General features: G+C 41.8%; 1 protein-coding gene across 2 annotated transcripts in view; it reads left to right on the top strand.

The window, feature by feature from the left end:
- The first annotated feature begins 2890 nt into the window (after nucleotides 1-2890).
- Nucleotides 2891-27110, top strand: part of SORBS1 (sorbin and SH3 domain containing 1) — a 287999-nt gene continuing 263779 nt past the window's right edge. For both annotated transcript variants that reach the window (XM_069980452.1, XM_069980451.1), the window contains exon 1: nucleotides 2891-2992. The gene's annotated coding sequence lies outside the window, so the exon portion shown is untranslated. The remainder of the gene's footprint in view (nucleotides 2993-27110) is intronic.

The raw sequence follows: 27110 nt of genomic DNA, 5'->3' as shown, positions 1-27110 counted from the left end.
CAACCGCCACTCCTGGACAGTGGTTTCCACCAGCACCCATTAGTGACCTCTCCTCCTGGACCAGCATGCTCATAGTTATCTGGCCTGGTGTAGTCTCCCGGCGTTCCTTCTCCCTGCTCCCTGGGGAGCTGGGAGAATGAAGTAATGCTGGGGGACTGCATCAGGCTGGGTGAGTATGGGTGGGGCCCCATTTAGTTCTTTTCTATGAGGCCTTGTGAATCTTAGCTACACTCATTCTCCTATAGAAAAGTGTTTGTGTAATCCCATGTACTGCAGTTAGGTGACCAAAAACTTTTTTTGACAAAAACTCTTCCTGTGGATTCTGTGACTTGCTTTGCTGGTTCCACTATTAGAAACTCTCCACATATTTCCACCCCTGTGAAAGCTGTTCTCTGTACACACGTAACCAGGGAAAGAATGATCCTGGGAGTGAGCACTATGCCAAGGGAATGACTTGATATTTTCCTATGTCCAGCCTATGTACAGTACAGCAGATGCGGCACAGCTCAGAGGATGCTGAAGTTGGTTACTGCTTTCTTTGTGAGGAGAACTTGTTATAATAATAAATTACATTCAACTCAAGTGACTGAGGTGACTACAACTGAAATCAGACTCAAACTACAAAAAGGAGACACAGAAAAATAACTGGGCATCCAATATTCTGATATAAATGGTTAAAGTTATATCATCATCTCCCCCCTTCCACCTTCCCCACTGTATGTCCGGTTCTTCACACCATCCACAAGCTTAGATGCTGAACATTTGATATATACCTGTATAACAAAAAAGGAGTTTGTGGGGCGCCTCGGTTGTGAGTCTCAAAACACGGGAATAGCCAGATATCCCTGGCCTGTTGCAAAGGGGTGCCTCCAGATGGGAAGAGCACCAAAACATCCTGATAGGTAGCCCCTTAAGTCTCACTCAGTCGTGAGTATTGGAACATTAATAGGGAAACACCAGGGTGGCCCCTTTTGTGCCATAGTCCAACTCTGTTGCAAGTATGGTGACATGACAAGGGTTTACCAAGGCAGACATCCATCCACAGACAGCTGTTTTGGGATATTTTCCCCTCGGCAGTGTGAAGCGCCATATTCACAACAGAGTTGGACTTTGACACAAAGGGGCCACCCTGGTGTTTCCCTATTTATGTTCAAATACTCACAACTGAGTGGGACTTAAGGGGCTACCTATCAGGGTGGTTTGGTGCTCTTCCCATCATGGAGGCACCCCTTGGCAACAGGCTAGGGATATCTGGCTCTTCCTGTGTTATGAGACTCGCAACCAAGGCTGCACTGACTAATTTTTTGCATATCTACATTTTAGGGGGAATCAATGAAGACTCTTGATTGAGTACTTCACTGGAATTTTTTCACTGATCTCCCTGAGCTCAGTGATTGCTGTGATTTGTTTTACCTGTATAACACTTGTCTGTGTCTTCTTTCTGCTCTAAAATCACTTCGTTTCATTGGTGAACAGTGTCGACTAGATGTGGACTCACACCAGTTGGGCCCCCTTTCCCCAGCTGGAACATGGAACCTAACTGCCATGAAAATAGGCAGATGGGCATTTTTTATTTATTTGTGTGTGTAGCAGTGTTTTTGAAGGGTTAAATGACTTAGGGCCATTGATAACATTGAGAACAGACAGTAAGGCTATGTTCACACAAAGTCAAAAATAGAGAAAAGGCAGCCGATTTTAATATTTAAGAGAACGTCCGTTTTTGACGTGATTTAACTGACTGACTAACTGAGGTGGCAAAACCAACTAAATTTAGTCTAGATAAACCAGCCCTAAAACGCCAACTACTTATTTAAATCAGTAAAATAATGCTTGTCTGCCCACTTCGATAACAATATTTTATAATCCAGAACCACTGTGGGTCAGGTTAGAAACTCACGTGGAACATCCCAAACTATGTGTTGACAGTGTGATATCAGTGGCCCAAAGTCATCCAACCTTTTAAAACTCAAGATCATTGGCTCTCCAGCTGTTGCAAAACTACAACTCCCATCATACTTTGACTGTCCAGGCATGATGGGAGTTGTAGTTTTGCAACAGCTGGAGAGTCAAGGTTCCCTACCCCTGATCTAGAAACTTAAATGATCCACTAGGTAAACTTTGATGCCAAATTTTATATCCAGAACCACTTTGGGTCAGACCGTTGTCCATTCTGTTTAATATGCTATCTGTGTCTTGGCAGTGTGAGCTCAGTGGTCTAAAGTCATTAACCCTTTAAGATAATCCTTTACTTTCAGATAAATAAAACTGTATTTCCGCCCACACTGATATTTATTTTCTGTCCAGAATTACATTGGACCAGGCTGAACTCAATTTAAGTTAATGCAGGGTACTCCTCTTTGTGTATTGGTCATGTGAGCTCAGTGGCCTAAAGTAATTTAACCCTTTCAAAACTGCCATATTCTTATTAAGAACAAAGTGCCCATTTGTCTATTTTAATGCCCAGAACCGCTTTGGGTCAGGCTGGACTCACTAATTTTGATGTGGACCATCCCTCTCTGTGTGTCGGCAATGTGAGATCAGTGGTCAGAAGTCAATCATCCTGTAAAATCCCAATATTAAGCGTCTACTTTGATGCCCATGTCTGTGCCAGCTATTTGTGGTATTAGGCTGATTTCAACTGCATTCGCCTCAAGGCACTTGAGTTCAGTGGAATTAATTGTTAAAATAAATTCTTCTCTTTAAGACAGCGGTAAAAAATAAAAACACATTTCCTGCTATTAAGAAACCGGACAAATAAGAAACCAACTTGAGCATTGTGGAGTTTAGAGCAGCACAGCAGAGCATGTTCACTGCAAACACCCCGCACTACAGTGGACGCTTCCAGATCCAGTCTAATAAAGGGGGAGGCCTCTCGTCTGATTGGTCGGAGGACACTGATGGCTTCAATGAAGTCAGAGCTGGGCTACAACAGCAGAATAATACAGCAGCATGTTGTGTGCTCGCAGCAAGGACACTGCATTATATACACAAGGTAAGTTTGGCTGCTTAGAAGCTGCTCTTTGTTGTGCATGATGTGCGGGCTGCAGCCTCTGTGTCAGCTCAGCCCCAGCACCGAGGCCACTGCAGTCATTACTGCTCTACATCCTATATAATTCCCCGCCAGAGTTTGTTCTTATCAATGAGAATTCCAACTATCACGTCTGCAACTATTATTACTGTATATAATAAACTCCACATTGTGTCTAATGTATCTAGCCTATCATCAAAACAATGAACAATGTTACATACCAGGATATTATACATTTTCCATTAGAATAAAAAAAAAATATATATATATGTATAGACATAACATTTGCAGAAACCGTTATGATCTCTTTTGTACGGAAATTATTATATTGGTTCACTATATGATATATCGGATACAAAAAAATGTGTATAGTTGTGTAATGAATGTGACTTCTATATATATATATATATATATATATATATATATATATATATATATATATATATATATATGGCTTGTAAGAAATGCTGAATGCAGTGTATGTGCCTTTCAGCCCAGGTAGTTGCAGGCATGTGGATTTGTGCTTAGTGAGACTGCAGATAAACAGTTACTAAGTCAGCAATGCATGGACTGCAATGGGCAGAAGCAGTCCAGGTCAGGGCTAGAGCTAATTTCTTAAGTCTAGTATATTGGGTATTATGCGGCTGCCCTCCTCTCTGTATCATGTTCTTGATCAGCAAATAGAATTGTCTATTTAACTGCCAAGAAAAATGGATGTGACAGGCACCAGGAGTTGAGTAATGAGGCTCTGGCCATGTGTGCGAGCAGGATTCTGTGTGCTGTGGACTCCATATAGTCTCAGTCATCTCTATATTCTGTAATGCTGGGCTAATATTATATTTTACATGCATAAGTTGCAGTGTTAATATTATTATTGGTAACATGTATTCACATGACAATGGCAGGGCTGTCAGATGGTATGCTGGTGTGTGGTGCATGCTTCTCCGAATTGCCACTATTTATTATGTGAAATGTGTTTTCCAGTGTGCTGCAGAGCCTACATCACTGTACAAGTCATTTGCTTGCTATACCATGATTGTTTCCAATGCTCGCTGCTCGAAGGCTCAAAATAGAATTTAAATAAAACACGAACTGCGTCTGTCTAATGATTACATCCTGTAACGTCAGCGCAGTGGGTACTCCGCATCATGCCGCCTGGTACTGTGCTAGACCTGTTTGGCTGTTACGATTAAGGTGGTTACATAAATATAATATAAAATGCCTAATATTTACAATAATCTGAGTGAGAATGAAATTATCAAACAGATCACTAGGAACAAGCCTGTGCACTGTTATTCTTCTCTTCTGTATCACTGTTTTGGCCGACAAAAAAGAAAACACACGGAGAGTTTATCAAGATCCTGCACTTTTATGTTGTTCTTATAGCGCAAATTTTTTTAATCCCTTCAACAGAAGCAACCTGCCCCAGTGTAGAGAGAAAATCCAGTTTGCTCAAGGACACAATTAGGTTCCATTCACCCTAGTATACGCATAAAGTTCAACAGGTGTCCGAGCTATGAATGCAAAAAATATTCATGAGTATTTCATATGATTTGCAACTCACAATTCTGTAGTTGATAGAAAACTTTTAGTCATGTCATTATCCATAACATTGAAATTAGGCTTGATGTGTGTTACACAGGAGTATCGGCTGGCCTTCCTTCCTACATGGTAGAAGGTAAGGAACGCCAGCCCATGTAACACACATCAAGCCCAATCTGTGGCTAACAACATAATTAGGTTTTTTAGACTACAAAATTGTTAGTGGATTCAAAAGGAATGGGAAATTTAAGGAAGGAACAAAGCCCTATTACACGGGGTGAAACAGAGGAACAAACGAACGCTGTGAGCGCTCGCTTGCTCCTCATTCCCCAATCGCTGCTGGTGCTATTACTCACATTGGCAGTGAGTGGGTAAGAGTGGGGGGGGGGGGTGAGGGAGGGAGCATGGAGCTGTGGGGGGCTGCCCGGGTGATCGCTAGATCGTCCGGGCAGCCCAAAAAAGATAGCGGCGTTCTGCTGCCGCCGTTCCTATTCCACGGAGCAACCGCAGCAGTTCATTGCTGTCTAAATCGTTAGTGTTTCACTATGTTGTAAAATAACGATCAGCCGACATTGTTAATGTCAGCTGATTGTTGTCTTCTATTACGCATACCGAATATGGCTAATAATCGTTTTGTGTAATAGGGCCTTGATACTTCTTCTCAGTGCTGGATCCACCTCTGGCTTTGGCTCAAAACTGCAGTGGTAGCCTGAATGATAAGTTATCTGTCATCATTTGTAGGAGATGAAGGCAAATCCATTTGATTTCGGTGCTCAGGCTGCTCAGGCTGCTCAGGCTGTGTTCACACATACTTTTTTTTATTGCATTACTTAACCGTTTCATTGCAGTAATTAATCACTTAATTGCCATCCTTCATTGTGTTTCTCTAATGAAACTCCAATGTTTGAGAACATACCCTAAGGGGGCATTCACACACAATCCACACAATCGGGCACAATCCGTAAATACAGACCATGTGCTATCGAATGGAGCTTCGATGTTCCCGGCATCATTATGAATGATGATGCTGGGAATTCCAAATTCCAGTCTGTAGCATATCGCCTGTGCACAGATTAAAATTACAGAATGTGCTACTACTTCCAAAATTTTTAGTCTAAAATGACAATATTTGTCATGGCAAAAAAATGTTCTGTGGGTATTTTGGTTTTCTCCATTGACACGTTAAAATGTTAAAATGTGACCACAGCATTTTTGACCCGAGGTTGCCCATGAGGTTGCTAGAAAATAGCTTACTGCCCCACCCTCTTTAAGGGTATGTCCTCACTATGGAATCCCAGCAGATCACCCGCCGCGGATTCCGCAGCTCGTCCCTGCCCGCGGCTGTGTGCATCTCCGCTTGTCCCATAGGCTTCATTCTATGGCTTGGCAGATTCCGCCATCCACCCGATGGCAGGCAGCAGAATCTGCCAAACCATAGAATAAAATCTATGAGACCAGCGGAGATGCATGCAGTCGTGAGTGGAGACAAGCTGCGGAATCGGCTGCATGTGATCCGCCGGGATTCTGTAGTGCAGACAAATTCTAAGATGGGATTTTCACATTGAATGCTAGCTGTGAAATCTGCACAATGTTGCTAAATCAAATACAATGTATAGGCTGCTTTACCATAGAATATTTATGCTAAAGAAGCACTCTCAAATTTGTTTAATTATAATGGTAACTTATTAACCATATTTCAGCAGTGTAATTTGTTTCTTTCCAGCTCAGTTACATCAGTAAATTTTAAACCCTTTTAATATAGCAGTCGTGTGATGGGATCCACATCTGTAATAAATAAGAAGAAAGTAAGAAAACTTTAGACAGTTCACAAAGTTTTGACTGATCGCGATCTCAGTGCTGAAAGATGAGCTCCAATGAGTGCAGGAGATGAGCTCCATTATGGATATGTTTGCACATAGCATTTTGGACAGTATTTTTGTCAGTATTAGTAGTCAAAATCAGGCGTGGAAGTGACAGAAAAACATTTTAATGAAGAGATTTGCACAGTTTCTGTGTTTCTAACCCACTTCTGGTTTTGGTTAAAAAATACTGCGTGAAATACTGTGTGTAAAAATCGACTATAGACTGTGTGTAAAAATCGACTATAGACTATAGACTCTGGGATCCATCTCTTCCAATCAATCATTTGTCTTCTTGAGTTACGTTATTTTCATAGAAACATTGCTGTGGATCTATGTGATGATGTGCGAGCTCCAGAATGCCTGCTACCTCTAATAGTCGTTCCATAACTGTAGATAATTCTATAGGAATATTTCAGCATGTTGTCATTTTTAGCAAATTCAAGTATTTTTATATTTGTTACCTAAAAAAAGGTTTATTTTTGGGTTACCAGACTAAAAATTTTTTCAGTTTTTTCGTATTGTGACAGTAATGGTTGACCTGCAAATGCTTTTTATTGTCTCCATGGCAACTCCATATAGATATTCCTTCTGCTCAGAATTTTCATCTCATATTTGTGGAATTGACTGACATTTACAGGAAAGACTTTCCTGGTCTGTCCTAGATGTTCTGCGCTGTTGCTGATAACATATGTTGATATAAGTCGGCATACTATGGCATGACCAGAAGAACAATAGATGACTATTATGTTGTTAGAGCCTCATTATTTGCATCATAGACTGACAAGATGACTAAGTACTGATACATGGCAAAATAAAAAAAGAAAAGAGAAAAGAAAATTCCATTCTCATCTAAAACCTGTTATTAGATATAACCTCCTAAACCATAACGTTTCCTTAAAGTGTACGTAAATTTCCTTCTAAACATGTCACCATAAATAATAATACTAGCTGCATTAGTTTATAGAAGTACTCTGATTATCGCATGTACTTTAGTGAGCACTCTGCTTCCCATACACAGCTCCATACTATAGTAGTGGCTGTGCCTGGTATTGCAGCTGACTACAACTTTCACCAATTCAGGTGAATAGGACAAATCTGTTATTCTAGGCACCACTCCCACTAAAACTAATGGTCCTTTTACAAGGAACGATTTATCGTTCGAATTTGCACAATAACGATCAAATTCGAACGATAATCGTACGGGTAAACACAGCAATCGATCAAGCGACGAGCGAGAAATTGTTCATTTTGATCTTTCAACAACTTCTCAAATCGTCGTTGATCGTTCGCAAAAAATTCACAGATCGTTCCGTATGAACAGTCGTTTGCCGATTTAACCAATGTGTGAAATAGTCTTAAGCGATCGCAAAACGATTGCAAAACGAATTTTCCGTACAAAATAGCGTACCGTCTAAACGCTGATTGTTATGTAAAAAAAATTGTTACTCTGACATCGTTAATCATACGATCGGGCAAATTATCGTTTCATGTAAACGTAGCATAAGGAAGGAGATGGAGTCCTTTAAATAGCTGATCACCAGGTATGCCAAAGGATGCACCTAAACTGATTTACTTTTAATGGCCTAAAATATGCTGCCGGAAACATGTCAGTGATGTAAACTTACATGTCCCATCAAACTCCCCAACTACCCCCCCCCCCCCCCCCCCCGGCCAATTCTGGCCCTCCGGATCTACACCACTGCTTCTGTTTTCAGAGGATCTGATCACATCCTGCTCCCATAGGAAACAGACGCTGTTGGCTTCTACTTGCCCCACCCATCTGGATAGGTCACTTCCTTATACCCGAACAGTGGTAGATCCACCATTAATCAAGGCCGGTGGGACCGGCAAAGGCCACTAGGGGGATCTTGATGACTTGTACCTTGGATTAGGGCTGGGCGATTAATCGAATTAATTCGATTAATTCGCCCAGAAGGTTAGAATCGATTTGATTTTTTGTGAAAATCGTAAATTCGATTTTCACAAAAAATCATTGAGGGCAGAGAAGCGCGGAGAGTCAGTCGGGCGGGCGGACGGGAGGTGCAGGTCCCGGGCGGGAGATGGAGGGCGGGCAGCACTGCGTGGAGGTGCCGGCCGGGCATGAGGTGCAGGTTACGGCCGGCGGGAAGTGAGGGGGCGGCGCTGCGTGGAGGTGCCGGGCGGGCGGGAAGTGCGGCGAGGTGCAGGTCGGTCGGCAGTCCCCCAGAGCCGCGACCGACCTCCCCCAGCTGTACACATAGCGTTCCGTTCCCCTACCGGCCACACATGCAGGTCCCGGTCTCTGCAGGAGGCTGCAGGGACTGTAGTGGTGATAGCGTCACTGCCATTACTGGAGCTGTACAGCAGGATCTTCACTTCTGATCCCGCTGTACAGCTCCAGTAATGGCAGCGACGCTATCACCACTACAGTCCCTGCAGCCTCCTGCAGAGACCGGGACCTGCATGTGTGGCCGGGGTGAGGGGAGGAGGGCTATGTGTACTCCTTTCCCAATCATTCCCAGCTGCCCCAGCCCCCCTCCATCTCCCCCAGTCCCCCTCCATCACCCCCAGTCCCCCTTCAGTCACCCCCAGTCGCCCTCCATCACCCCCACTCCTCCTTCAGTCACCCCCAGTCGCCCTCCGTCACCCCCAGTCGCCCTCCGTCACCCCCAGTCGCCCATCTATACCTGTACTACTACAGCCCTCATCTGTACCTGTAGTAGTACACCCCTCATCTATACCTGTACTACTACCACACCCCTCATCTATACCTGTGCTACTACTACACCCCTCATCTATACCTGTACTACTACACCTCTCATCTATACCTGTACTACTACTACACCCCTCATCTATACCTGTACTACCACACCCCTCATCTATACCTGTACTACCACACCCCTCATCTATACCTGTACTACCACACCCCTCATCTATACCTGTACTACTACTACACCCCTCATCTATACCTGTACTACCACACCCCTCATCTATACCTGTATTACCACACCCCTCATCTATACCTGTACTACTACAGCCCTCATCTATACCTGTACTACTACACCCCTCATCTATACCTGTACTACCACACCCCTCATCTATACCTGTACTACCACACCCCTCATCTATACCTGTACTACTACTACACCCCTCATCTATACCTGTACTACCACACCCCTCATCTATACCTGTACTACTACACCCATCATCTTTACCTGTACTACTACTACTACACCCCTCATCTATACCTGTACTACCACACCCCTCATCTATACCTGTACTACTACAGCCCTCATCTGTACCTGTACTACTACTACTACTACACCCCTCATCTATACCTGTACTACCACACCCCTCATCTGTACCTGTACTACCACACCCCTCATCTATACCTGTACTACTACACTCATCATCTTTACCTGTACTACTACTACTACACCCCTCATCTGTACCTGTACTACTACAGCCCTCATCTGTACCTGTACTACTACACCCCTCATCTTTACCTGTACTACTACTACTACACCCCTTATCCACTATACCTCCACTACTAAACACACAAAGAAGATCTCCTATACTATATGGGGGCCCAGAATGGCACACAGGGGGCTTGTCTACTACAGGGGAGCACTGTTACAGTGAGAAGCAATACAGTTGTCTCAAATGTCATTAAAATAGTATCTGATGCTGCAAGGACAAAACTATTCTGTTTATTTAGCAAAAAGGAAAAAAAATCGAGATTTAAATCGAGAATCGTCCAAAATTTTTAAAAAATCGAGATTTTATTTTTTGCCCATATCGCCCAGCTCTACCTTGGATACAACTGACAGTGACTTAAAGGGAAAACTGGGTACACAGATTTTTTTGCCATAAGGACAAGCTTTATACCTGGAACTTAAGAAGTAAAGTCTGTAAACTTTTGGTAATAGCTATTTCAAATACCGCAATTTGTTAATGTATACACGGCACATAGGCTGCATTAAAGTCTGGAATGATCCTAATGATCACCGAGTTCTTTTTTTGTATGCATTTTATTCATTGCTAGACTGCAATGGGTTGTAGCGTGACTGCTTTTTTTGGAAGTTGCTTGGCAACAAATGATTAGACTTTTTTGAGACGAGTGGATATGAAGCATTATGAATACCTATCATATAGGTAGTGTACAGTATATGAATGTGTGTTGTTCTGGCACAAATTATACACATCCTTTAAAGTGATTGGACATGAAACGTGTTCCTGCCATAACACAAAATATGTGACATGTTCCTGTGTCATTCCTTAACAGGAAGGCATGTGGAGGACTCATGGTTTACCAACTATACAAGGTCTGTGCACATGCTCTAGGTTAGAACCAGAAATTACTGTTGACTTCAATGTTTTAAGGGGTACTCCGGCCTGGGGGCTTTTTTTCGATATGGCTGGGGAGGAGGTGGCTGAGGGCAATGACGTCTACTCACCTCCCCGGTTCCAGTGACGGGTCCTGTATCGCGGCGATCCGGTCCCTGCTGCCCGGCCGCTTCCCGGTGTCTAAGGAAATTCCTGGCACCCGCCTCTGTCCCTGACTGGCTGAGCGGACTCGAAACGTCACATCTCAAGCCCGTGTCAGACACCAGGAAGCGGCCAGGCAGCGGGAACCTGAGCGCTGCGATACAGGAACCTTCCGCTGGAATCGGGGAGGTGAGTGGACGTTGTTGCCCTCAGCCACCTCCTCCCCAGCCATATAAGAAAAAAGCCCCCTGGCTGGAGTACCCCTTTAATTCAAAAGGTCAAGCACACTACTTGTGTTTTCGGAAAGATAATATTTTCATCAGCTTCAGCTCAAGAAAATACAGTTAACTAAAATAATCATAAAGTCTAAAATCAGATCAGTCACCTCATTGATCCGTTACTGCATTAGCTTCTATTCAACTCTAAAATATTGGTGTTCTCCCAATGACATCCATGTATTTGTCAAGTATGGAAGTTTTTTTTTTTTTTAAACCCCCACTAGCAGTAGGTTATTTGGTTTCATATAAAATGCACTTATGTATACTTTACTATACTGAATACTGCGTCTGGATATCTGTGATTGGAAAATACATTTGACATTCACACAAATACATAGAATAATAGCAGATCTGCTGCATCCATATAAGTAATCCTCTCCTGAGACCTGCTAGGATCCCCATGGAGATCAGGCTCATTCGCTCCATAGACTCCAGGAATGAGAGTGCACACTCTAGCCTTTATTAACAGTTGTATCTCAGGATCGCAGCGGGTCTTAGGAGTGAGACCTGATGTGATCAGTAATTTTTGACATGTCTGACGTAACCTGAAATGACAGTAAGGGTCTTCGTTGCAGACTGCTCGCAATTCTGCCTGCCGCAGCGCCTCAATGTAAGGTATAGGGTGCCTATGCTCTCTGTGCCTCTCCACGCCACTTCGCTCAAAGCATTGACATGTCAATTCTTTGAGCGGAGAGGTGTAGAGAGCGGAGGCACCCTATACCTTACATTGAGGCGCTGAGTCCACAATGGGGATTCCGCTCAGAATTTTTGCGTCAATTCCTCAGTGTGAACTGACCCTAATGCTTTAAATTTGTTTTCCAGGCTAATATAATCAATGGCCTATCCACAGGATAGACTATCAGTCACTGACTGGTGGGTGTTGATACCCAGCACCCCTGCCAATCAGCTGTTTAGTGCTTGCACTACACAATTAATGGGACCAGAACCAGTTGGCTCTGTTCACTATGTAGAGGTGGCACCATCTTACTGCCGCTCCCATATGCTGTTCACATTGGAGATACTACTGTAGGTTTACACATAGTATTTCCATCAGTCTTTTCATTAGTGTTTTTTCAGCCAATAACATGCAATACCATGTGTGAACATAGTGTAGAAGTGGACAGAATAATAAGTGATATCATCAGCCTATATAGAGCTTGATGATACAGATACTGGTTCTGAGTCCTGGCCCAACACTTTCCAGTTAATCGGGAATCTAAAATGACTGTATGGCCTGCAATGATATAACCTTGCCAGCTGTGAGTCAATTACTCCTTGCCCTGCCTTCCAAGTGGCTTCTCTTTATTGTTCAAAGTACATTTTGATGTTATACTTTGCCACATAATGGAAAAATCTATTCTTCCTCCTGTGTTTCTGATTTGTAACAAAACAAATGGATGAAGTATATGAACAGCATAGATTTAGTGACTACAACTACTTTAGTCTATGAGAACATTTATTCTCTCATCTGCCCAGGATAAGACCCCACAGGTCTACAGAAATGGGAGGGTCACTTTGACACATAGAGGGGGCCACCAAGTGTGGTACACCCATCTAGACATTCATATGCCATCATGGCCAAAAAAGATTGCTGCTTGCTCTATTGCGTACCATAGGTCTCAAAGGAGTCTAGACTGTCTCCACTTATGAGCTAAGAACAATATTAGCCCATTCTATGTCAGTAAGTTTTTGACTTGTACCTTCTTACCTTTTAAAAGCCATAACTCTAACAGAAACATAGGGGACAATAATATTTCTAAAAGACACCCTTTTCTGCAGTTTTTACATTGATACTCAATTTAAATAATTCTGGTTATGTTTAGCTAACTCAATTTTTTAAAAAAGAAACAAGGCTTTGAATTGCTGTTTTCCAACCTCTATAACTTTTTTTTTTTTTTTACACTTTTTCAGTGTACTTAGGGGACATTTATATGCAATAATTAGATTGCTTACACTGATCAATGTAACGCTATTGCATTGCATCGATCATTGTAATCGGCACTCTGTTTGTAGAGCTTGCTTCAGGCAGATTGTAAAAGCAGATTTACCATAGTGACCATAGATTCCTTCAGGAGGCCTCTAGCTGCAGTGGTAATTGATTGGCACTGATGGATTGTGTTGGGGGGTGCCAGTCTGGCCCCTGACGGGTGTGGCATCTGTCAGTTTACTCTCATGGCATGTAGAGGGCTAAACTGCTGGGATCAGACTAAAGTTCATATCTTTTAGTTGCAGACAGGCATCAGCTATAATACACAGCTAGCAGCACCCACTGCAAATAGAGCGGGCTTGGCTCTTGATTTATACACCTGTAAAAAGGTGTATCAGCAGTTGATAAGAGGTTAAACATATGAGTTTTCAGCTTTTAGTTTTGAACAAAAATATTCTCATTCACCCATAGCAAAAATGTCTTAAATAATTGAAACCTAACATATGTTAGTAAGGTGTAATACATTTCATTATGAAAACATGTTAAGGTCATAGACTACAGACTCTTGTTCTGTACACGCACGCCCTAAAGGTAATAGCTGCACTTGTAGACTATAGAGAGCCTATGAATGATGCGGTCATGTGATTATGTCACATAGCTCATCAGTGATTACTTTTACCATCAATAGTATTGTTTCTATACATTGTTTAGTATCAGTAATGATTGTATAGTGTAGCAGTCACGTCACTTCTATTTTTTATTTCTGCAAAATGTAACTCTCAGACAGCTCTTTATAAAGTGTATGTAGATACTGTGTCATCTTCATCCATTCTGTCTACCTGGAAGTTAATAAGACAAGCCTGTACGTTTGCTTTTCCAAGTGAATTGATCGACACTGTACAAACTTTGTCCTGCCGCTCCAGGCGTCATTAATAATAGAGAGTAGCTGGTAAATATTTTACACTTTACCTTAATATCAGGTTACCTGGCAGACAGCGAGGACCTGGGCTTCTCTTTGATGCTTATCCTGAGTTCCTTCTAAGGAAGTTACAGAGCTAGAAAGGTGCATATTTTATACAAAAATCTGGTATTATATGTTGTATGACACAATTAGAGATGAGCAAACCGGGTTCTAGTCGATCCGAACCCGATCGTTCGTTATTTGATTAGCAGGGGCTGCTGAACTTGGATAAAGCTCTAAGGTTGTCTGGAAAACATGGATACAGCCAATGACTATATCCATGATTTCCACATAGCCTTAGGGCTTTATCCAACTTCAGCAGCCACCGCTAATCAAATACCGAAAGTTCGGGTTCGGATCGACTCGAGCATGCTCGAGGTTCGCTCATCTCTAGACACAATCTAAACAGCTGATCTGATTGGGGAGCATATATTGGCCAATTCTAGAAAAAGGCCTCTTGTTTATGCTGGAATCACACGTGGTAGTTTTTTTTTTTTTTTTTTGGGGGGGGGGGGGGGGGGGAATACCACTGCAGTTTTTGAGTTAAACCAGAAATGGGAAATATTAAAGGAAGGAGTTGTACTTCCACATCCTGCTGGATCCATTTCTGGTTATGGCTCAAAAACTGCAGTGGTATCTGCAAAAAAAAAAAAAAACTGCCATGTGTGATTCCAGCACTATGTATTCAAGAAATGTGCAATATGAGGGTAAATTTCTATCTCTGTCAGTGGATCAATGAAAGGGTAGAATATGTAACCACAAACAACATTACAATTTTATGTGCTTCTTGCACATTTCACTAAAAATAATGGGCATTTATAGCTGGCAGCTAAAACAGCCTTAATGGGGTTAGTCAACTTTTTAAATTTGCTTTGATGGGTGTAGGTCCGACACTCATCACCCTGCAGGTAGGCTGTGGGATAACCCTGCAGTTTTGCTGGTAAACTCTTAAAGGAGTTATCCAGCGCTACAAGAACATGGCCACTTTTGCACCACTCTTGTCTACAGTTCAGGTGAGGTTTGCAAATAAACTCCATTTATTTCAATGGAACTGAGTTTCCAAACCTGCACCCAAACTGGAAGAGGGAGGCAAAAGTGGCCATGTTATTGTAGCGCTAGATAATCCCTTTAAGAGGCTCCATGTCACTGCCTCTTCAAACACCTGATCGCGAAGATGCTGAATATTAGACCCACTCCAATATAGAAGATAATCCCCCAGATAACCCCTTTAACTGCTATAGAAAGTCTATGGATCTGTTCAGGTATGTGAACATTTTTAAAGTTGAGAAGTGATGTTGGATGATATTATTTAGCTTGCAGTGAGTGTTGCCGTTTATCTCCAGGTGTAGTGAGTCGAAGGCATGTCATCTAGTGCAGTCAAGGTTGGTCATGTTAATGCACATTTTAATGTTTTAGCACCTTGCTCAGTGACCTGTTTTGGGACCTTGATTTGTGTATTGGGGCACTGTCATGCATAAGTAGCAGTAAGACTCCCAAAGCTTTTGGCACAAAGTTGTTATGATATCTTTTAGTTGGCTGGTTTCAGTTCATCAAAACTATGGTGCATAGCCCAAAACCCTAAGAAGCAGCCCCCCAGACTATTATTCTACCTGAGCAAACTTTTCCGTTGGCACAATGCATGCAGGTTTTAGTCACATATTTCTACATCAGTCATTGGTTACCCAAAAAAGGGTCTGTTGTACTGTTCTAGTGAGGCAGTGTGCTTTCCTCTACTTCACCTTATGCTGGGCTTTGCGTATTGTAATTTTGACTTTTTCTATGGTTACAAGCAGGAAACCCATACAATGTCGAATTCTATTGTGCTGACTTTGCTTCCAGAAGGAATGACACTCTCAGTAGTGAGGGTCTCACATGCCTCACTCAACCAGCTGTCCAGTTCTTGTAGTTCACAGCTGACCATTGGTTGCTTTAAAATATTCCCACTTTCCAGATGTTTCCACTGCCCAAAAAAAACATTGGCAGAAGTCTGACTTATTGGAAAGAGGGTATGATCCTAGGACAGAGCCATGTTGAAAGCTACTAAGCTTTATCATATGATACATTCTATTGTCACTGTCTATGAAACAATGCAGAATGTATAAAAAAGTTGCACAAACAGTATTTCCCCTATATGTTCATGTTACAAAATTAAATTTTCTCCTTGTTTGATACATAACAGGGTTGTTAAGATGGGAAATCATATTCCATCAATGCCATGCAAATAGGCAGAATTCATACTGATGTTAAGAGGAGATTTTTTTTATATATATTATAATATATATATATATATATATATATATATATATATATATATATATATATATATATATATATATATATATATTTCTCCAAAAGAAAACTGGTTCTCTAAAGCCAAGTCTGGAGTGACATTTCTACCTGAGAAGTCATTGTGGCCACACAGCTGTTAAACAACCAGTCCTTTTGTAAGGTATGACTAGAGATATGAGAAATTCCTTTTCTCTACATACTTGGATAGAAACTTGTACCAACTTTCTATAATTTTTTTGTTGTTAATTCTTGCAGTGTTTTTTATACTGTCACATAGGAATATGCTAATACTTGTTCATATTTATATAATTTCATGGTTTAAATTTATAAAGAATGCTCGTTTTTATAGGTTGTCACTTTTTGTAGCCATAATGAAAGACCTTAGGCCCTTTGTGGGTAATGTAAAATAAAAGTGTTGGCCCAATATTATGGCAGTCATCATATGGAGTATTTTCTCTTTACCAAAATCAATTACCTCCCTTATTTAGGCTGCTCTCTGCGCATTAGAATGGGCATAATCCTTTCATTCATTCTTGGTTCCCTTTCTTGTTTAAAGGAGAAGTCTGGCGAAATGTTTTATTAAAGTATTGTATTGTCCCCCAAAAGTTATACAAATTACCAATATACACTTATTACGGGAAATGCACATAAAGGGCAAGATTTATCAAACTGGTGTAAAGTGAAACTGGCTCACTTGCCCCTAGCAACCAATCAGATTTTACCTTTCATTCCTCACAGACTCTTTGGAAAATAAAAGGTGGAATCTGATTGGTTGCTAGGGGCAACTGAGCCAGTTTTACTTTACACCATGTTTGATAAATCTCCCTCATAGTGCTTTTTCCCCTGCACTTACTACTGCATCAAGGCTTCACTTCCTGGATAAAATGGTGATGTCACGACCCGACTCCCAGAGCTGTGCGGGCTGTGGCTGCTGGAGAGGATGATGGCAGGGGGACACTGAGGGACACAGGGCACTGGAGGGACACTGAGCATCCCTCTGCCATCATCCTCTCCAGCAGCCACAGCCCGCACAGCTCTGGGAGTCGGGGCGTGACATCACCGTTTTATCCTGGAAGTGAAGCCTTGATGCAGTAATAAGTGCAGGGAAAAAAGCACTTTATAAGCATTTCGAGTAATAAGTGTATATTGGTGATTTGTATAACTTTTAGGGGGAACTTTTCCTTTAACTAGTATGTCTGAATGTATTGCTCATGATATATCTGCATTGTCTATAGCCAGCATACAAATTCTTTAGAGCTATGGGATAATTTTAATGATGAGAAGAGTTTGATGTTCCATAAAATGAATTTCTGACAACATGAGAAAAGACCTGACCTGTAGGATGTAAAGTTATAAAGGATAAAACCTGCAGAGCAAAACTTAAGAATAGAAAGTAGGTTGGTTGAAGGCGTTTGTGAAGGAGGTACAGTATGTGTGTGGATACAGCTATTTACTTCAATTGATGTGTGAAAGCCATATGAGCAGCAGCTGCAGCTATTGTCCGGAGCTGTCTGAGCATGAAAATAGATCAGTTGTCTTTTTCCTTGAAAGGCTGAATCATCTAAATTGAACAGTCGGTTTATTATCACATGTAAAAGCGCAACTTTATATGCGATAAGTTAAGGGATTATTTGCATGCTGAAACAGGGCTTGTGAAGCAGTGAGAAGGGACCGAGACACAGACAAAACTGTGGCAGGTGATCAGGCAGGTGAGTAACCCTTATTTTTCTTATGTCACCCTATTGCTAGTCTGGTTTATATTCAGTTATTGTTGTAAAAATGCTATTGGAGAGATATTGTGTAGTCTTTAGCTTGGTCAACCCAGCACAATATAGGAGGCTCATGCCCTACTATGACTACATGTGATAACCACATATAACTTTTGATCGCTGATCGTCCGGGCAGCCCATAGGATATAGCGGTGGCCTGCTGCCATTACTCCTATTCCATGGAGCGACGGCAGTAGATCGTTGCTATATATTTCGTTTGTCTTTCGACATGTTGAAAGACAAACGACTTCAACAATCAGCCAACATGAACAATGTCGGCTGATCGTTCCCTTCTATTCCACAGGACAATTATCGGCCGTAATGGACGATATCGGCCGAATACGGCCGATAATCGTTTTGTGGAATAGGGCCTTTACTTACACCTGAGCTTTCATTTCTCAAAATGAAACATGATTGGTTGCTGTCTGTGTGTGTCCAATTTTTGATGAATTTAGGCCAGTGTCTCTATAAGGGGGGAGTCATAATAACTGTAGTTCCTTATTTTGGTAATCCCACCAACAAGTCTTGGCACTATCAAAACAAAGGTGCATAACAGACCTGTGCAAGACTGAAAATCTTTTCTGATCTTTGGTGCCATCCTCTAGTGAGCACTTATATATACTTTTGTATGTACTTTTTTTCTATAAACCTAGAAAATCCCTTCCATTACGCTACCTTTATTCCAGACTCTATCCCCTAGGTGGTTACCATCTAATTTGCCCTATTGCTGCTGCATTATGACTAGTTTTGAGCGGATCTGTCAAAATGTTTGTGTTTGCCAACGTTATCCAAACCTAAATGTGCAGCGTTTGATTCCCCTGTGTCTGAAGAATTTAGATGCCGCCCTAGGGAGTCCTGGAATCCATGTTTTCCTGGCAGCTTTAGGGCTGCATCCTGCTTCTGCAGCTGGATGGAACCAAACTCCAAGCCTTCAGGTTCAGATAACATTGCCAAACCTGAACATTTTAATAGATCTGCTCAATACTAATTATGATCAGTTTGACTGGAAACCAAATAACCTTCCTGTATGAGTTCAGAGTGCAGGAGGAAACCCATGCAGTCACAGGAATATACAAACTCTATACACAAATAGCTGGAATAGAGCAGAGAGAAATCCTTTGACTGCAGTACATACACTATATAGTATTTCTAATTTATTTTTATTCTTCTGATTTCTAGGTTTGGCTTCCCTTTAAGATTGTAACCATGCTAACCTCGTGCTATACTGATTGTGAAATTTCTGTAAACAATATTTATTCATTTATCATGGAAGCTTTTTAGTATCTGTGGCTAAACACACCATTAGCATCTTTTCTGTATGGCGGCGTTAAGCACAAGCCAACTCCAGCACATGTTTGGAGATCTTCCCTACTTCCTTAATTCTCTGATGGAAGCAGATATTAGAGAATTGAGAATTGGCAGCTGCTGCAGGGGGAATGTATAGCCAGGCATGGCGTGCCCTAGCAGTTGCAGCTAGAAGTTAGTGGAGTTGGACCTGTTACAATCAGCTGGTCACAACCTTACCTTCCATTCAGAAAAAAAGGTTGTCTCCCTTAGGCAAGCCCCCTCAACCTGCTTGGACAATGAATGGGGATTGCATGAAAGGATGCAGTAGAGGTGCAGTAAAGCATGGAGGAATTTACTACTTGCCTTTTAGATCTGCTTGGACTTATCTCCTTGGATAACTTACAAGCAATATTTGTTTCCATCTCCCTAAGAGTGCCAAGTTTTAGCACAGTACACAGGTTTAATCCTTGCTGTTATATTTGGCTATTAAATGTTTCATATGGTAAATTATTTTGCTGTAATAAATGCAAAATTAAAGGATTAGAAAGAATGTAGGAACAGCTGTGCCTGTTGTAATTTTGGAGTTTCTTGAGCCAATCACGTTGCTGTCTATGCTGTCTGTGACTTTATGGTTACACTACATCAATGGTGATCTTCATGAAAATATTGCGCTGAGGATTCACTGTTCTTCTACTAGGTTGACTTAGGGGGGGGGGACACAAATGAATGCAGGGGCACGCCACACAGTACAGAAGCAGAGAGCCCGGCATCAGACTGGAGTTCTTGCAGCGCTGGTCAAAAAATTCCGGGGCAAGCATTTATTCTTTGGGTCTTGAGTCCCAGACATTTAGCCTAACGATGCCCCTGATTTGGTGAAAGCAGCATCTCTAGATCCTATTTCTTGTACAACACATTTGGATGTTGTGCCCATAGCACAATGATTATTAGTGAGCACCCATGTTAGGATTATAATAATTGGCAGTGTACAAAAATAAAAATGGCACACGTGAGGGGGTTGGGGGATTTGTTGTCAGTGCTTATACAGAAAACAATAAGAAAACAATACACGCAGCTTTACACCAAAGTCTACACAAAAACGATTGTAAGTTTTCCCCCTAGTGTCTTTTTCTTGTTCATCTTCCTTTCTGGAAAAAGTGTCACTCTTGTGCATAGGTTCTGACTAGAGATGAGCGAACCTGGAGCATGCTTGAGTCCATCCGAACCCGAACGTTCGGCATTTGATTAGCGGTGGCTGCTGAACTTGGATAAAGCTCTAAGGTTGTCTGGAAAACATGGATATAGTCATTGGCTGTATCCATGTTTTCCAGACAACCTTAGAGCTTTATCCAAGTTCAGCAGCCACCGCTTATCAAATGCCGAACGTTCGGGTTCGGATGGACTCAAGCATGCTCGAGGTTTGCTCATCTCTAGTTCTGACTAATACTGCAACTCCTCCACATGAGAAGAAAAACGCACCCTTTATTTTTCATAGACAACGCCTTTAAAAAAACAAACTAACAAAACAAAAGGTAAATCCTGTTCTGTACAGCTACTGTCAGGGTCCGGGCCGCGCGCTCGGCTCCTGGCTCTGCCGGAGCGCGCGGCCGGACTCTGAGCAGAGCCCCGGCGTCCCTGGTGACGTGCGGGGCCGGTTGCTAGGGGCGCGCCGCCGGCGTCCCTAGCGGCCGGCCCACTGTTATTTCACTACGGCCGGCCACGCTCCCGGCTCTCACTCTGTGGGTGCATGCGGCCAGGCTCTGGAGACGCCGACGGCGTCCTTAGTGCAGGGCTGGTTGCTTGGGGCGCGTCGGCAGCGTCCCTGGCAGTCAGCCTGCTGGGAACTCCCACTACTAGCCGCGGCTGGGGCTCATTCTTTCCCAGCTGAGCTGCGTTAGGGATGGTGACTGACAGCAGTAGGCTCCAGTCATATACATCGCTCTGTGTTAGCCTGGAGTCTCAGCTCCAATGGTGTTAGGGGGCTGAGACTCCGGGCTGTATAAGTTCCTTCCCCTGTGTCTCAGTCCTTGCCTGCGATAGAGCCTAGTATCCCTAGTGTTTTCTTGACCTCGCAATCTTTCCTGACCTTGCTATTCCCGTTACCTGACCCTCTGGCTTGTATTTCTGACTACCCTTTGGACTTGTGTTTGTACCTCGCCGCTCGACTGTTATTGACCCGGAATTCTGACCTCTCTCTTATTGTGTGTGTCTGTCTTGTTTGTTTCGTGTTGCACCTTAGTAAGTACAGGGACTGCCGTCCAGTTGTCCGTTTGCCATCTAGGGCATCTGGGGCAAGTAGGTAAAACCAGTGGGGTGGGTGCCAGCTTCAGGGCTCACCTGTCCTTGTGCCTTCCTGTCCTTCCCTGACAGCTACTGTATGCTGGAAGCAATCTTGGAATGGGATGCAGTGTTTTACCAGTTGTGTGATTACTTTAAAAGGTGGATGACTCCCCCAGTGATGATACAGAGGTGGGGCATGCTGAAGACTGAGATTTCTCCTCTTTTCAAGCCCATGCCTGGCTTTGTTTTCACCAAATGCAACCAAAAATCTGTACTTGTTAACACACTATTACACACTGCACTTGTTTCACTGCACGGCCTGCTGCAGCCGATATTTGTGCAGGGAGTGCACCCTGTGGGGAAAATTCTGGCTGGCAAAAAGTGCACCCTATGTCCCACTGAAGACATCAGCCCATTTGGCATTTGCCAGAGTTGCCAGATTGCACTGAGGATTAAGGTAATATTTGCAAACTAAAGTATACACCAGTAGTTTCATGTTCACACTAGATGCAAGTCCAGAAAATTGGACAAAAAGGTAACATCTTTTGTTTGTTTTCCCTATCATTATCATCACCATACGCACAGATTTATACAAAACTAACACACAGAATAATTACTATATCCAGGAAAAACAAAAAAGCATAGCAACCATTATTCAAAGTATAGTAACCAGTAGCAAATACGTTTTTTTGAAGGCCGGAAAATCACGTAGTGTGAACTTAGCCTTACAGAGAATAATGCAGTGTGGCCCGAGCCCAGAGCAGGTTGTGCATCAGCAAAATGGTGGAACAATTCTAATGAAGACTAGTTAGACAATTGTTGTCCAGATGGGATCCATCCCAGGGTTCTTAAAGAACTCAGATCTGTGATTGCTGCCCCCCTGACAGATCTGTATAACCAATCCCTGCTAACAGGAGATGTCCCGGATGATTGGAGAACAGCCAATGTTATACCAATCCACAAGAAAGGGAATAGAGAAGATCCCAGTAACTACAGGCCAGTGAGGCTGACATCTGTAGTAGTGAAAATGATGGAAACTCTTCTAAAAAAGAAGATAATGGATTACCTAAGAATCAACAATTTGATGGATCCAAACCAGCATGGCTTTACTGAGGGCCGATCATGTCAGACTAATCTCATTGATTTCTTTGATTATGCCACAAAAGTGCTGGATGAAGGTGGCGCTGTGGATATCGCCTATCCGGACTTCAGCAAAGCTTTTGATACAGTTCCCCATAAAGAGCTGATAGAGAAGTTGGAGAAAATTGGTCTAAATCCCTGGATAGTTCAGTGGATTTGTGGTTGGCTGAAGGATAGATATCAGAGGGTTGTTGTTAATGGTGTATATTCCGAGCAGAGACTGGTTACAAGTGGTGTGCCACAAGGGTCTGTTCTGGGTCCTATTCTTTTTAATATGTTTGTAAGTGACATAGGAGAAGGGTTGGTAGGTAAAGTTTGTCTGTTTGCTGACGACACAAAAGTGTGCAATAGGGTTGATATTCCTGGAGGTGTCAGTAATATGGAAAATGAATTAGCTTTGCTAGATAAGTGGTCCAAACAGTGGAAATTGAAGTTCAACGTTTCCAAATGTAAAATAATGCACTTGGGGAGGAGGAATCCTCTATCCGAGTATCACATCGGCAGTACTGTGTTGGAAAAGACTTAAGAAGAGAAGGATTTAGGGGTAATGATTTCTGACAGCCTTAAAATGAGTCACCAGTGAAACCAGGCGGTGGGGAAAGCAAATCGTATGCTGGGGTATATAGCTAGAGGTATAACCAGTAGGAAGAGAGAGATTGTGATCCCGCTGTATAGAGCTCTGGTGAGGCCACATCTGGAATACTGTGTCCAGTTCTGGAGACCTCACCTAAAAAAGGACATTGATAAAATAGAACGGGTCCAAAAACGGGCTACAAAAATGGTGGAGGGTGTGAGGCATAAACCATATCAGGAAAGACTTAAAGATTTGAATCTGTATAGTCCGGAGGAAAGACGGGAAAGGGGGGACATGATTGAAACCTTTAAGTATGTTAAGGGACTAAATAAGGTTCATGAGGGAAGTGTTTTTAGTAAAAAACTGAGCTCAAGAACAAGAGGACACAGTGAGAGGTTAGTTGGGGGAAAGATCAGAAGCAATGTAAGAAAATATTTTTTTACTGAAAGAGTAGTAGATACCTGGAACAAACTTCCAGCAGAGGTGGTTGGTAAATCTACAATAACAGAATTTAAACACGCCTGGGATAGACATATATTTATCCTAAGATAATAAGAAAGAAAATACTAAAAGGGCAGACTAGATGGACCCAGTGGTCTTTTTCTGCCGACAATCTTCTATGTTTCTATGTTTAATTTTGCATTCTGGAAACAAATCAACAATAAAATATTAAAGTGTACGTGTCATTATAAACAATTTTTGACAGTCATAGAGACATGTCAAAAGTTTTGATGGGTCCGTGTCTGAGTGCTTAGACCCGTACCAATGAGGAGATAGAGCATCCACTCTCAGCTATGAATTAAAGAAAAGAGTTGGACTTATAATGGGCTCCTATGGAGCTAAACTCTTTTTTTAAACTCAGCGCGGGGAGAGGACGCGCTGTTGATCTGATCTGGTACGGGTCTGAGCACTCAGAATGATGAACTTGTCCCAGTGCAATTGGTGTAGAGGAAATATCTTTATTCTGTGTTAATTTAAACCACAAGGAAATACAAGGGAATGTCCTCAGGCCAACACCAACGCGTTTCGGATAGCACCCCCGTTTTTAGTCATGGCTGACCAGCCTGTTACAATTTATACCCAGAAACCAACATAGGATGAGTATGTCTTCGTCATTATGCACAGTTGCAACAGATTAGTTACATGTGTTCATAATAAAATACTTTATATGACACAATCTCTTAAAAACATGGAAAAATGCTGCAAAAATATGTGTGTGTGTGTATGTATATATATATATATATATATATATATATATATATATATATATATATATATATATATATATATAAACATGATCTTGCAAGACAAAGAGACAAAAGTAATTTTTCTTTTTTATACATTTATCTGATCCTACAATTTAGCATCTCAGACTTATTAACTAGTAGTGCAGAAGTAACTCCCGTTTTAAATTTAACCCTTGAGGTACACACATGCTTAATTGTAAGATCCAATATGCTTCATGATCTAGTAATCTCCTGCGCATGTCTCCCCCTCTGGATGGTAAAGTAACCTTTTCTAAGGCAAAAACAGTCATGGAATCTATAGAACCTTGGTGCATGTCAGAAAAATGTCTAGATGCACCTGATAGATTCCTACTACCAGCCGTTCACACTGGTAGTAGGAATCTATCAGGTGCGTCTAGACATTTTTATGACATGCACCAAGGTTCTATAGATTCCATGACTGTTTTTGCTTTAGAAAAGGTTACTTTACCATCTTTGTCTTGCAAGATCATTTTATATATATTTTTATACATGTTTTTATATATATATATATATATATATATATATATATATATATAAAAATTCATACAAAAATTGATGTGTGATCAAGCTTACGCAAAACGTGCGTTGGGGAAGAAGGAGGACCACGCAGTCACCGGTTCTGAGGTATACCCTGCACTTTTGCATGTTACTAGTTCGGAAGCTGGCCAGGCACTGTTCCTACTATTTTATATGTTTACAACCATTATAACTGCCTATCTAGTGGAGGCTTTGTCTACAACATCCGACTAGCACTGTGCACTTTAGTTTATACCCTTGTTGCTGCTATACTATTGAATATATTGAACACTTGGTCCTGCAGCACTGTGCACTTTACTAATTCCTTTGTTTCTTGGCTGCTAGAGTAATTTCATCAAATTGTTATATCATGTCCTGGTGATCTCTGTGGCCTACCTATGCCATCTGTGCAAATCTGTTAATACTATTATCTTTGATTTTTATAGATATGTGTTTTTATGTATGCCATTCATTTTCAATAAAGTTTATATTGTTCATTATACCCTGTCGTGAGCTATCAATTTTTGTAGGAATTTATTGTTTCATAGATAGCCCTGTATACTAATTGTGGTCTGTTTAGGAGAAATATGTTTATTATATATACATATTTTGCTGCATTTTTCCATGTTTTTAAGAGATTGTGTCATGTAATGTATTTTATTATGAACACATGTAACTAATCTGTTGCAACTGTGCGTAATGACGTAGACATACTCGTCCCATGTTGGTTTGTGGGGATAAAATGGTGCACATTGTAACAGGCTGGTCAGCCAGGACTAAGGACGGGGATCCTGTAGGAAACGCGTTGGTGTTGGCCTGAGGACATTCGCTTGTATTTCCTTGTGGTTTTAAAGAACACCGAATAAAGATATTTGCTCTACACTAATTGCGCTGGACAAGTTCATCATTTGGAGTTTGTTTACACTGTTGGAAGTGGGTCCTGTGCGTTAATGGATATGGAGAGGTGAGGAGCTGGCTACACACTTACAGACTGAGCACTTAGACCCGGACTGATTAAAACTCTTGACATGTCTCTATGACATGTCAAAAGTTTTTTTTAATGACAGGTACACTTTGATTACAAAGGTGCCCATAGCCTATACATTTACTAACAGCACAGTGATACTGGGAAATCCCATATTCTTCCCTTTTAAACTTTAGGCCCCAGTATAAGACTACAGCTCACATTTACAGCAGTCTGTATTCTGTCAATAGTTTGTATGATTCCTAGAACTGCCTGTGTATAAAAATAATAGTGCCATCTATCCCATCACACAGATATTCCTAAGTATACTGGTCTTGTAACCATGCGCCACCCTTGTAGGCCCAGTGTGGTTTCTTGGGAACTTCTTCTTGTGACAGTGTGAGTAAGTAGCACTGACATTCTCTGCTGTGTTACACAGTCCAGCATTGTTTCCCTGGAATGAAAGGTTATGAATGTTTGATGCGGGGAAGATAAATCTGTAGGTTATGTTATATTGAATACATTTCCTTTTATGCAGAAGCAGTGGGAGCCCTGTGATTCAGCACCAGATTTATCCCCCCTGCCCACCCTCCCCTATTCTCGTAGCTGCATTAAAAATGAGCCGCTATGTTGTACATTTGCTTCTGACTGTTTATACGAAAAGAATGTCATTCCAGTGCACAACTTGGCACCGAGCTACGATAAAGTTCTTTCAATCCATGTATGGTCCGGTTTTGCCACAAGCCTTTCAACATGTAACACTTGTTGCTTTTGTGTCTGTTGTCGGTACTGAGAGCTACTTTCATTTTTTTAATGATTCACTTGGAGAACACACAGTATGATGCTTACTAATTCTGTATAAGAAAGTAGCGTCATTACAATAGCTCAATATAAACGTATTGTCACAGATCTTCCAGGGCTGTAATTATTTACAGACATTTGTCCACACATTGCAGTCGAG

This window comes from Dendropsophus ebraccatus, chromosome 8 (genome assembly GCF_027789765.1).
Source record: "Dendropsophus ebraccatus isolate aDenEbr1 chromosome 8, aDenEbr1.pat, whole genome shotgun sequence".
In the NCBI taxonomy this organism is placed as follows: domain Eukaryota; kingdom Metazoa; phylum Chordata; class Amphibia; order Anura; family Hylidae; genus Dendropsophus; species Dendropsophus ebraccatus.
This window is presented reverse-complemented; position numbering and strand designations above follow the sequence as displayed.